This window comes from Conger conger, chromosome 4, assembly GCF_963514075.1.
Source record: "Conger conger chromosome 4, fConCon1.1, whole genome shotgun sequence".
Taxonomy (NCBI): Eukaryota; Metazoa; Chordata; class Actinopteri; order Anguilliformes; family Congridae; genus Conger; species Conger conger.
The window spans coordinates 5606090-5619956 of NC_083763.1; the positions used below are offsets into that span (position 1 = coordinate 5606090).

At 43.5% G+C, this 13867-nt stretch overlaps 1 protein-coding gene across 1 annotated transcript in view; it reads right to left on the reverse strand.

Moving 5' to 3' along the window:
* The window catches only part of gng7 (guanine nucleotide binding protein (G protein), gamma 7), a 94815-nt gene extending 82053 nt beyond the window's left edge, over positions 1–12762 (reverse strand). Inside the window, exons 1-2 of the mRNA XM_061238788.1 lie at positions 12639–12762; positions 2378–2444 (exon numbers count right to left, since the gene is read on the reverse strand). The gene's annotated coding sequence lies outside the window, so the exon portion shown is untranslated. The remainder of the gene's footprint in view (positions 1–2377; positions 2445–12638) is intronic.
* Positions 12763–13867: the final 1105 nt, after the last annotated feature.

Here is a 13867-nt window from a genome sequence, read left to right on the forward strand (position 1 = left end):
TCTGCAGGCAGAGATGGGGCGGTTTAGCCGCAGCGGCAGGTAACCGAATAATCGTCACTAATCCTTTAGCTGTGAGACTAGGGCCGAGGCCACAGACACACATGGGAATGGGGCTACAGACATACACGGGAATGGGGCTACAGACATACACGGGAATGGGGCTACAGATGCACATGGGGAACACGCACATGGGAACGAGGCTACAGACATACACGGGAATGGGGCTACAGACACACACAGGAATGGGGCTACAGACACACACGGGAATGAGGCTACAGACATACACGGGAATGGGGCTACAGACCAACACGGGAACGGGGCTACAGATGCACACAGGAATGGGGCTACAGACACACACAGGAATGAAGCTACAGACGCACCTGGGAACGAGCCAGTGACAGACACACATAGGAATGAGGCTACACACACACAGGAATGAGGATACAGACACATACGGGAAAGAGGCTACAGACACACAGGAATAAGGCTACGTGTTTGTGGACGCCTACCCTCATGTTTCCTCCCCGTGTCGTGTTCTGTTCTGCTGTGTTTGTTTTTGGTCTATTTGTGTACGACCTTAATAAAGACCCGCGTGCATTGAACAATGCGGACCGGCACAGAGTGGTTTGTGGGAGAACAACCTTATTGTTATAAATTCCAAATGGGGTTCACCCAATATGGATGTAAACACCCTCAAATCAAAGATGAAAGTGTGCACTTTAACCACACCGTGTTTGTTTTATTTCAACTGTTATTTTTGCTGGAGTACCGAGCGAAAGCAACAAAATAAATAAATAAAATGTGTCACTGTCCAAACGCTTACGGACTGCTAAGGGCCAATAGCACAACAGAGGAACAAGCTGTATCACGGGTAACGCTTACGGACTGCTAAGGGCCAATAGCACAACAGAGGAACAAGCTGTATCACGGGTAACGCTTACGGACTGCTAAGGGCCAATAGCACAACAGAGGAACAAGCTGTATCACGGGTAAACAACCAATCGCAGGACCGATTCAGGCTGAGGCAGTCGAGCATTGGTGCTACACGGGGGGGGGGGACTCGGGGAGTGTACACCAGCACCCTCCCAAACGGAGATAACATATCAAAACACAACCCTTCTAGTCCGCTCTGCAAGGGCAAAGACGGAGGGCAAGGGCACGGGCTGAGAACGGTTTGATTTATTTAGCGGGGAATTCACTCAGCGCTCCAGCGCAGGCCCTCTCGGGAGTGACCTGCCCTTCTCTGTTTGCTTTTCTTCCACATCACAGCGCGGGGGCTCTGGTACTGGAGTTCACACGCGGGGGAGAAATACCCCAACGTGGAGGGGGCTGCCTCAGGGTAACGCCACTCCAGAGAGGCAGTGCCGGGTCACAAACTGGGCCGGTAACTGAGAGGTTGCAGGTTTGAGTCCCAGCTATACGCTGCTGTTGTGCCCTTGAGTAAGGTGAATGGTAAATGGTTGGCATTTATATACTGCCTTTATCCAATTGATGTACAATTGATGCTTCTCCATTCACCCATTCATACACACACTCGCACACCGACGGCGATTGGCTGCCATGCAAGGCGCCGGCCAGCTCGTCAGGAGCATTTGGGGGTTAGGTTTCTTGCTCAGGGACACTTCGACACAGCCCGGGGCGGGGGATCGAACCGGCAACCCTCCGACCGCCAGACGACTGCTCTTACCGCCTGAGCCATGTCGCCCCACAAGGTACATTAAAGACAAGCTCAATCAAAATGCTCTTTTTCCTCAATTTGGTCATGACCATATGAACACGTCTTAAAGTACACCCAGTGAGCACTTCATTAGGTATTTCAGCTTGCGTTTCATGGTGTCTTCAGTATATATTCAGCTGCATAAATAGGTACGAAGTCGCTCAGGATAAGTCTGCTAAATGCTTGTAATATAATGTACTACTTCCATTAAAGGGGCAGTTCACCCAAAACTTAAATGAAATTATGTTTCCACTTACCAGTACTATCTATGCATCTAGATAACTAAGCTGATATTTTTCTAGATTTGACTAATTCTGTACATATAATGGACTGTTTTGTTTCTGGTAACAAATCGGCAAAAAATAACATTTGAAGAACTCAGCACATAATGTCTCTTTCCAAATAGAATGTCTCGCAAACATCAATAGAGCTCAGAAATGCACATTTTAATCATGAACTATACCTTCTACTGTGGGAACACGCCAAAGTCATTCTGGGGCAAAATTGGCCACATCCCCAAATTCAGCTAAGCTATCTGAATGCCCTCCAGGTAAGTGCAAACATATTTTAATTTCATTTTTGGGTGAACACAGTTCCAGAGGTCTACAGAAACCCAGGTAAGAACACAACGGAAGAGAATAAGATGCTTTTTAGGCCTACCTGTGAGACAGCAGACAGCCAGTTCAATGAAGGCTCTTCAAAGTTCTCACTCAATGCGTTTTCCCCTCTGCAGAACACAGACAAGTTCAACCGACGATCAGTATTTAAAACAATTATACAATTAACCTGTGGAAAAAAAACACTCCCAATGACAAAAAAAGGTATAGACTTCATACTAAATCAACCTCAGTAACATGCCATTCCCACACCTAGTCTGCCAAATTCCCAAGATATGGAACAACATTATTTGATAACCCCTTGATTTAGATAAAGATACCACCTTATCATCAGTCACAATGTGGATTTGATACAGGTCCCTGCACGTAGATGTAGATCAAGGAAAGGGAGGACTGATACAATGCCACACATTTTTACAGACATTAAAATATACTTAGAGTAGATCAATGCGAGCAAATAAAAAAAAAATGTATGCACGTATAAACACTGAATATCGGTATGTACTTAAAAGGGCATTCAATGCAGCCGTTTTCCACGTTCAAAGGCAGCGCCATTTACTGCCACCAGGAGGCGCTTGGTTTCTGCGATTCAATATCAGACTTTCAAAATCACATTACTGCTGCAATCTGCTGCGCTTCAAATAGGAAAAAAAAGAAAAAAAACATTAACAGCTAAAGGTTGATTCATGAAGTTCAGGGCCTCAAGATAAGACGTTATTCTAGCTCGCATTTGACATTTGGGCTTTATCGCCGAGGTTCAGCCGTCACGGGATGGGCAATAATTCATTTCTAATGGAAGCTCCGTGATTGAAGGGCACAAGCTATACAAGACAAAAGAACAACAGGCAAAGCAGTAACTGCATTACGCTGTGAGCTCAAAGTCACACTGTATTTCATTTGAACTCTCCCAGGACAAACATTTTCAATCGCGGGAGAGATTCAGATTCGGCCAAACAAAAGCAATACGTCAGTATATTAGGAGTGGACACACCCTTTTCCCGCCACTGTTTACTTGTTCAACCACGTTCTCAACATCGACAGGGTCCAGCTTCTTAAATCCCCCCCCCCCCCAACAACGCTACATCCACACGCAAACGAATGCATAGCGCATACGCGGTAATAAAAATCCCGGTTAATTACTGGCGTGGCTACTTAAAAGGTAACTGATTTATGACAGTAATTAGTGCTCTGCTCAAGTCTACGAGTAATTACACTTGGGTCCCTTGAAGGCTTTAGGAAGAAATAGGGATATGTTGGAGCAGTCTGACAGGATATAAAAAAACCTCTCTGAAAGGTCCTCGTGTGAGCCCCTTTCTTCATTGCAGTGGCTGACATAAATAAAATGGCCCCATGCAGTTTTCCAATACAGGAGTAAAGCTGCATTATACATATTTATGTGCTGTGCGCCGATCTTCACAACGGCGAGAGATGGAAACGTAAGGAGCCCTTTCCTCGGCATAGCACCTTTTCTCCCCACTGCGTATCTTAGCGTGTCACAGAGCGCCATGGCAACGTGAAAAAAAAAAATCCATGAGGTCACCGCTCTGTGTCTGACGCTCTCTAGGGGGGCGCTAAGAGTAAACTGAATTGCATTGTGGGAACGAGAATGTGCACTGTTAAAGCAGCCACGACCACAGAATCGTCTTCGCGGACAGACAAATGTGATGGAAATTTAAATCCCCACGCTCTTTAGAAACATGAAACTTGCATTTATAAATTCCCAAATGTGGAAAAAACAACACCCATTGGGTCAGACGAGAAAAAAATAAAAGAAAATACCAGGATGTCCCATGAAACCAAATCCTCTTTGGCCACTGCCAAAACAATGGGTGCAGAACAGTTTTTCTACCGAAACTTAAACCTGCACCATTGCATATATACGTTGGCAAATTGCCATAAAGCCATCAACCAAGTGCAGGAACAACTTGGCTCATCTCTACACACAAGATCATAATGGAAACCAGAGGCAGAGTATTATACAACTGAAACTGAAAAACCAGAACATAGGGGAGCACTTAAGAAGAATCATCTGCAAATTTTACTGGCTACAGAAGGCTTTTCTAGCCGTGTTTTAAGGCCACCGAATGTACAATAAATAAATGACCTGCACACTGTGAGTGACCTCTGTAGAAAAAGCCTGAAATGTGTATCATTCCAGTGACTGTTAGCTTAAGCGGTAGACATAACACACTGTTCAACATGCACCCTCTAGAGAGCAACACATACACTAATAGCAGGCTAAATATAAAGCAGGCCTGCTAGCAATATACAGCACACAGGCCAATTCAACGGGGATTTAGCAGTTGTCTGGAAACTCTGCAAAGGGCAGCTTCAAGCCGAATACATCACTGGGACCTGGAAGGTTGGTGGTTCAAGCCCCGTTGTAGCCACAATAATATCCATACAGCTCCTGGGCCCTTGAGCAAGGCCCTTAACCCAACATTGCTCTAGGGGGGGGAGGGGATTGTCCCTTGCTAAGTCTAATAAACTGTGAGTTGCTTTCGATAAAAAGCATCAGCTAAATAATGATTCAAAAACATAAATAGTTTTCATAAGGAGTGAGGAAAAACAGACTAGACTGACAAGTTTATACAATTAGGCCAGAATCCAGATACACTTAAATCAGGAAAATGTTAAAAAAACGCAGTGACTGGCAACTAGAAGTTGGCGTCAATCATCTTCAGAGCAGAATATTCAAAACCTGCACCTGTGCCGTCATTACACTGCAACTTAACAATTTGAACCATTAGAATATCAGTAATTAAGAATTGTATCGCTGATTAAACCGACCATGAAACGAAAGATGGACGTGTGTGTGGCGATCCCTGCAAATAAAGGAGAACTACTGTACTTGAATGAATCAGCACCATTTTGCAATCACTTGGCAAATCATTGGCAAGATGTACAAGTGCAAGCCCGTTTCCTCAAACCTCTAACCAGAGTGGCCGGCCATCAGTCCGCCCTCACAAGGCTTCGCCCTCACAAGGCTTCACACTGAAGGGAAAAGGCCTCTCGCTCCGCTTGGGGAATATACATTTCTCTGTGAGAGAGGGACAAGTGAACTGGCAGAATTCATCCTGCGGCTACTGTCAGCAGTGTACGGATCTAGGCACCAGCTCCTCCCGGCTGACCCATAAAAAGATACTCATCCCTGTTGAACCATAGATACTCTTCCCTGCTGCTGAACCATAGATACTCTTCCCTGCGGAAACATAGATATTCTTCCCTGCAGAACCATAGATATTCATCCCTACTGAACCATAGATACTCACTCCTGCTGAACCATACCCATAGATACTCATCCCTGTTGAACCATACTCTTCCCTGCTGAACCATAGATACTAATCCCTGCTGAAGCATAGATGCTAAACCCTGCTGAACCATACCGTAGATACTCATCCCTGGTGAACCATAGATGCTAATCCCTGCTGAAGCATAGACACACGCCCCTGCTGAACCATACCGTAGATACTCATCCCTGCTGAACCACAGATGCTAAACCCTGCTGAACCATAGATACTCATGAACTGAAGGATGCTTGGGAGTCGGGAGGGCAAAGGAGCAGAATGAAAAAATAAATTAATAAAAAATAAATAAGGATTCTCCACATACACTGGAAGGACTTACAGTACTGGGGAGGAGAAAAGCGGTGACCTCCACACTAGCCACAGGCAATACGGACTGGCAGAGACTAGGCTTCTCAGCAGACAGAAAAACCAACATGGATACCCCTGCAGTTATAATCCTCGCGGCGGGGGGCTATGTGGAGAACAGGGCTGTGCTGGCAGGCTTCACAGTCCTGCCCAGGGAGCCTCTCTGATTCCAGCTCCGTGCGGCCGTGTAGCTGCTACGCTAACACGGGAACCGGGCCCTGCCTGCCTGCGGCAGCGTTAGAGACCAGCTGAGACGGAAGATAGAGCAGCACTATTTTTACATTACATTACATTAATGGCATTTTGGCAGACGCTCCTATCCAGAGTGACGTACAGTTGATTAGACTAAGCAGGAGACAGTCCTCCCCTGGAGCAATGCAGGGTTAAGGGCCTTGCTCAAGGGCCCGGTGGCTGTGGCTACACAGTTTTCCCATCTGTGTAGCTATGTGAATTTAGAGTTTTTGCGTCATTGTGTACCAGTGGGGCGTGTGTGTCGATCAAATTTTTCCGTTCCCCTCCAATCATTATTCGTTTCTCACATGGTGGCGTGCATCCTCATTTGATGTCCCCCTCATTATTTGACAGCCATGAAATTGACTCCCTGCCCTTTAAAACCTTCCCCCAAAAGATCTGTTTCACTTGTGTGAGGACCACAAATGAATCATCGGTATACAATATTCATACAGCATTATAAACGGTGTGAATCAATCATCAACCATGACAAACTAAACTTTTGTGTGTGTGTAAGTGTGTGTGTGTGTGTGTGTGTGTGTGTGTGTGTTGGGCAGGGGGTGCAAGAAGGATGATTCATTCTACAGGACAGCATCTGGTCATTAAAGTACTTCAAGCAAAAGCAACATTTAAAGCAGTATTACTTTTTCTACAAAATAAGATCTAAAAAAGCAAGGCCCAGTGTGTGACTGTAGGAAAAATGTGATATTAAGGCTTTGTATCATAAGCTTAGTCTTCCTTCATTAGCTAGGCCTTTTCTGCATACTGCAAAATGTAACTCTTTAGTACTTGCAAATACAGAGCACCTGAAAAAGCAATGCCCACATCTGTGATATACGAGAATGTTCTGCATAGTATTGGCTTAAAGTGCAAAACTGCTTCAGTAGAGCTTTGGCAAGATATATGTGGTGTGTACAGTGCAAGAGCACTGTAACTCGTGAACTTACGTAGTGAATATTTCACGTTGGCTCTTTGTGATGTGGTCACAAAAAAAAGAAAAGAAAAAAAGCTTAATTAAAAATCTAAGCATTCCATCCATTGATGCTGTTTATTTAGCACTGCTATGAAAAAAATAAAAATGTCCAACTCTTTTGCCAGCAATTATGTAATATATGTAATACATGGTAAAGGGAAGAATAACAATACAAAATAAATTGTTGGTTTGGGCGGCCTGTAGCGTAGTGGTTAAGGTAAATGACTGGGACACGCAAGGTCGGTGGTTCCAATCCTGGTGTAGCCACAGCCGTTGGGCCCTTGAGCAAGACCCCTAACCCTGCATTGCTCCAGGGGAGGATTGTCTCCTGCTTAGTCTAATCAACTGTACGTCGCTCTGGATAAGAGCGTCTGCCAAATGCCAACAATGTAATGTTTGCTTTTGATGCCAATAAAATCTGTTTCCCTTTTTTGACTAATCGGGGCAAATTTGCACACTACATTATCTTCAATCTTATGAATGGAAAGGGAGATTAGACTCCCACAATACAACTGGTTCTGCCAGGCTTTAGGCTGCACAGTGATTGGTCACAACAGTTGAGTTGGTTTGAATTTCTGCCTCCAATTAGAACCCGCCCTCAGAAACAAACACGCTCATGATTCACCGGAAGAGCTAAACAAACACCGGCTTATCAACAACGTACAAGTTTGGACCCATCTCACAACCGACAGAAAGCGCTTCAACTGGATACCCCACTGGGCTTTTAATATTCAAATATGCATCGCATTACTGCATTTCTAATCAGAGTAAAATTTCAAGATAATCTACCACAGAATATTACTGGAGGGGGACTTAAAACACTACGCAAGACTGCGGTAATTATGCTTTTGATCACAAGTATGTTAAACATGTTTATAGGTTTGTTTTTTTGTCACTGTCGCATCTGGGGCCTGTTCCATGAATCAGGATTCAGAGTTAGATAAGTGCACCCAGTAAAACCCAGACCTCATCCAGATCTGGAACATGGACTGAAGTAAAAAAATTTAAAAAAAAAAAACTGTTCTGGATTTTACTTGCAATTATCCAGCTCAAAAATGTCCAAATCAAAAGCCATCTGTCTCCATGTTCCATCAGCACAGAACACAAAAACAAACCCAGAACATAAGTACAGTTAAACTAATGCAAAATGATTGGTCTAAGTAATTCCCTACTTAGATTAACACGCGGTTCATAGAACAGGCAGAAAGCTGTTACTTTTCAACTGAATTCAACTGACTAATAAACGAATTAACTTATGTAAAAAAACTGAACATGCCTAAACATTAACTGCAATCCGTTTACTTCTGTTCTTACGATTATGATTACGGTCATGGTTCTGATCAGATTGTCAATCTTCTTGCTTGACACTTGTCCGCATGACAAGTCACGCAAATTCAATTGCCAGATCCCAGGGTGGTGTCGTCAAACGCGGAGGAGGCTGAAACAGGCAAATAGCACCATTTCAATTAACACTCAACAGATCCTTCAGCCCGCCATGAAATTAACCACAGGCCCTGCCTAACTGGATTACGTTTTCGGATGATTACACACAGCTACTTACGAAAAACAATCTCACGGCTTATTAATGTAAAACATTTTTGGATAATGGCAGTTTTAACGCAGAAGGTTTAGGACCGACGCAAATACACTCACCACCGAAATGTGGCCCCACCTGAGGATTCAGGTGCAATTATTTCTCTGATTTTTACAAAGCGCCCAGTGTTTTTTTATAGCTTGGGCAGAGGCTTTGCCATAGGGTCAGCTTGTGAAACTGCCTCCGGTGGAAACGCAAAAACGTTCTCACAATGTTGCTGCCACGTAGTAGCAATGTCATACCATTCACAAAACATTCCAGGAGCATTGCGAGGATATTTTGTGTAAGCCGTCTCGGAGTGCAAGTCTGGCGAAAATTCTCAGAACTTTCCAGACGTTTCCACAGCTCCCAGACATTGTACTGTAGCCTGCCAATGCACAAAACGCCCTAAGGTATATGTTTTAAACCAATTTACAATTCCTGGATGTGTACACCAAGCATCAATACTAATCATAGCAAACACACAAGTATTATTTTTTGGCTTGATCAGTAAAATCATACTGTTATTTTTTTCTAGACTTAAGAGACGGTTCTCCCACTGTCAGGTGCCTTGATCACAGACATTCAAAAGTGACATCATCTGCTGCCATAGACTGGCATAACCAATTAAATATGTGTAAACATTCATGTTGTCCGCGCTAACAGTTAGCCATCAGTGTCCAGTGATCGGAGTCAGCACCCATACCAGTATGCCTAAGACTTTACACAACAATAATGCATACCCTCTCCCTGCTAAGCAAAAATAAGGTAAAACCTGCAATGAAAAACAAACTCTCTCTCTCTCTCTCTCTCACACACACACACACACACACACACACACACACACATTAGCATTAAAAAAAATATTTCACTTCTCCACTGTTTCCCATGGAAAAAACAGGACGGGCAAGCCACACACCTGCATAAACTGAGCAGTCAAAGGGCTGGAAATTGTGAGCCTCTGACTTTGCTCTGGATTTTCCAGGGCAACACTGGTGGCCTTTAAGCACCTGTTCCCTGTCAAACCAGCTCCTCAAACCAGTTCTGACAAGTCAATAATCAAACAGGCACATCCCTGTGCTGCAGGAACTACATCTTACATAGCACAAGATTTCAAATAAATGGGAACAGCGATTCATTTCACTGTTTATTGACTAATACGTTGGCATTCTTCCGTCTGTGCTACCTGAAAAGCAAAAATTCCGGGCAACAGTAACGTCAAAATAGATTACACGTGCCTGCACTGAAATGCACACTACAAAGCCAGCACACCGGAAAAACAATTATCCTAACTGACATGTACATCTTCATTATTATCTGCTCAAATGCACAACTTTAACTGCCCATTTTCTTCCTGGCTTTTGGACTGCAATTCCTCTTCTATGGTTATCGCAGAATTGCATTTCCCTGTGAGCCTTGCATGTTTCCCCACAACACCTAGAGTACCAAGCTTTAGGGACTGTGTCCAGACGTTTAAAGCAACACCTAATTAGTAAACAAGATTACATGAGATTAAATGTGATGGCAGAGGTGATCTGTAGAGACCCCCCCCAAAAAAAGCATTAAATGAAGAACATAAACCACTAAATAGACATTACCCGGTGTTACTTCACTCGAAGACATCGGCACCTCAGACACAGAAAGGGGTGATAGTCCGGGAGTTTCAGTTTAACTGCCACCAACAAGTTATCAAAGGAAGCCACCGAGACGTGGCAGTTGAAGTCCCAGAGCCATGCCAGGCCCGTGTGCCCTCTGACGGGAGGTGAAGGCCGGAAAGCCAAGGCTGATGTCACACGCCGATCAGAATACGGACAAACTACCGCGACGCAAGCCAGGACTCGAGACTAGGTCCATTCAGGGTTAGCCAAGTCTGGGGCTACTTTGCAAAGATGTCAGTTTGCGCATTGGGAGCAATAGCCTGCTACTCTCGATACACTTTGGAGCGATCAAGCCGATGACCACCACGACAGGAAAAGACAGCTGCAGTCCAGCGCTCGTACAAAAACACGATGACAGGTCGGACTGACAGAATATGATTGGACCAGGGGAGACTACAATAACACAGGGCCCCTCAGAGGGCCATGTCCAAGCAAGTCCTCAATGTATTTCCATGAAAGTGTGAGCAAATTCATGCACAGCAGAAGAAAGAATCATATGTAAACATGTATTTTTTATTTGGTAAGACCAGAACTGAGCGGGAATTAAAGGTCAGAGACCATACATTGAGGTAGGCCAGCTGTCTCCTAACCCACAGGTTTGTACAATTTTAAATTTACTGTAAGATGATTTCAATGTCCACTAATAACATACAAAGCAAAAAAAATAAAATTGACAACAATTTGAAAAAAAGATACCCCCAAAAAACCGCAGTTCATAACGGTCAAGTAAAGCTGCATCAGATGTAGTGCTTTCTCCATGGCTACCTCATTCCACCAATTCCCTTTTATATAATGACATATTTCCGATGGATCAATATCTTATTTTTTGGAAGAATACATAGTATCCTAACTCACGCACAACCAATTTGGGGCCTGTGGGGCGGATGAAAATGACTGGGATAGTGGTGAATCCAAAATCTGGAAACAACTGGGACAAAAGGAACCTCGTTATTTAAAATAAAACGTAACACGTGATTTCCATAACCGATCAAAATAGAAACTTACATAACGTTTTACAGTTAATTGATAAAAAAATAAATAATTAAAAAAAAAAAAAAAAAAACATTTATCGGCCACAGTTGCACGGAGGCAGCAAGAGTAACTGCAACCGATGAGCCAAGAGCTACAAGTAATGAGGAAAGTACTAGCAGGCTTTCTTATGATTTTAATTAGCCTGTTGATTCCTCAGTCGGGAAATAGTACTCAGGCACTGAAATGTGCAAATGACAAAGTGTAAAAACTGTTAACGTGCTAATGTATTACTATTTGCTTCACATGGTCAGTTATTAGGCTATAGACTACATTGGAGCAGTGAAACCTGAGTTGTGAACAGCTAGTTTTTGGAGCGTCTTTTTACACTAGGCCAGTACATTATGCATTCAGCAAATAATGTAAAAAAAAAATTTGACGTGACAAAATATACACGTGTGGTTTTGTTTGGATTTAAATTCGTTTGAATGCTTTTGACAATAATGTGACATAAAGCTTTGCTATATGTAGCCTATCATCAAGATCTTATGTTTTGAAAGCTCGGTCTGCATTTAAGCCTTCAAATGGCAATTGCGACCACCACTCACTCATATTAGTCTGCTTTTGTTAACGGCTATCGAAAACAACCCAATCATATTTGTATCAACTGGCTAACTCAGTTGTTGCTATACTGTTATTCTTTTTTGGCCTACCGATTGCTCTAAGAACCAACAGTGCTTTTTTATATTAACCTGTGGTGTGTCCGTCCCCTTCTTTCACACAGTAACAAAACAAAAAAAACCATAGCTACTTTAATAACAGCCACATATTATACACGCAAAATAAGCCACTTTTACGTTTAGATCGGGACATGCACAGTTACACAGTCTGTCGAAAATCACGTATGGAAAATATTTGCGTGGATAAATTAGCCCCTCTTGCTGCTGTATTCTCGCCGTTAACAGAGCAGCATATTACATCGGATTTTCAGACTAATAAACGGGGAATAGCGTTTGTATGGCACCACTCCGTATTAAACGTTTTCACCCACACTCCCCCACTGTACACATTAGCGAAAATTTAGAAGCGGCACCAAACGAGACACCGTTAAGGAGTTGAACGCCACCGCTTCCTTTTTTTCTAGTCTCCTTGCTATTTGGAAGAATAAAATGTATTTAAAAATGTAAAATGCATGCTTTTCACACCTGTGCAAAGAATAACAAATAGGGCTGTATTCAGCTACTCACCTCCGAAAAGATGTGCAATTTAAAGGGCCAGGTTCGCTCCCCCTTGTTCGCCCACTCCCTCGTTCTCTCTCTCTCTCTCTCTCTCTCTCTCTCTCTCTCTCTCTCTCTTTCTCTCTCTCTCGCTTTCTCTTCTCACCCAATAGCCCCCCTCCGTTTACCAGAGTCCACCCAATTTCCCCCCTCTCTCCACCACTTGAGACAGCGTTCTCGCACACAAACTTGCTTTTTCCCTCTCTCTCTTTTTTTTTTTACATTTCCTTGGAGTAGTAATGGCAAAGAACAGTCGCGTTCGAAAGTAACAAGGCGGCTCTTATTCGACATTGAACACCAATCGCTACTTCAATAGCAGCCATCTCCACCCCCTCACTCCGAGTGAAAGTTAGGTTGTACCTCGGGCTCGTGCACCCATACGATGTTTATTTCTCTTCGCATATATGATGTTAGCCGATTTCCCTCCCAATTATATGAGTTAATATGAATCGATTACACATCCACTCATATTGTAGACTAGCATGTACAGCTTTTTCTTTTATCTCAGCTTTTCCCGCAAATGATACGCTGTAGCTTTAAATGAGACCTTTATCCAGGTACGTGCATAACATGAAAACAGATTTATATACTAGCCTACTAACTTCTACCAATATACTACTACCGCTGCTTCTACCGTATCCTATTTAATAGTAGGCTAGACGGCTAGTAGCAGTTATCGGCGGCTGCTACTGGTAGTGATAGCGGTCCGCAGCAAAGTATGCAGCGTCTCTGAAAATCGGGATTAATAGGCTACTATGTAACATATGTTGACACAGGAATGAGCAGGGCTATTACGGAGCGAGCACACAGACGGCAGAAGAGATTATCGAATAGCTTTTCGTGAACGCGCGCCCGTAACGAAATTTTGTTCGTAGGCTATCCATAGGTGGCAGTAGCTAATGTGTATAATAAGTTGTAAAAGAGGTCTGTCATAATATCAGTCTCACGTTGTGGCAGATAAACGACACTTTTATTACATATTTCCATTCCAAGCCTATTCGTCTGGGATTGGCTGAGACCGTGTGTCTTCAAGGTGCAACTAAGTTTTATAGCCTACATCTCCAACTATAGCCCGTTAATATTCCCTTGCCTCCCAAACCATCTGCCTTGTGGTGCATGGGAGAAATTTTCACTTGCCTCCTCTACCAGGCAGTTTAACTCTTGGTGCAGTGGTTTTAAACCTTTGAATCACTTTTATA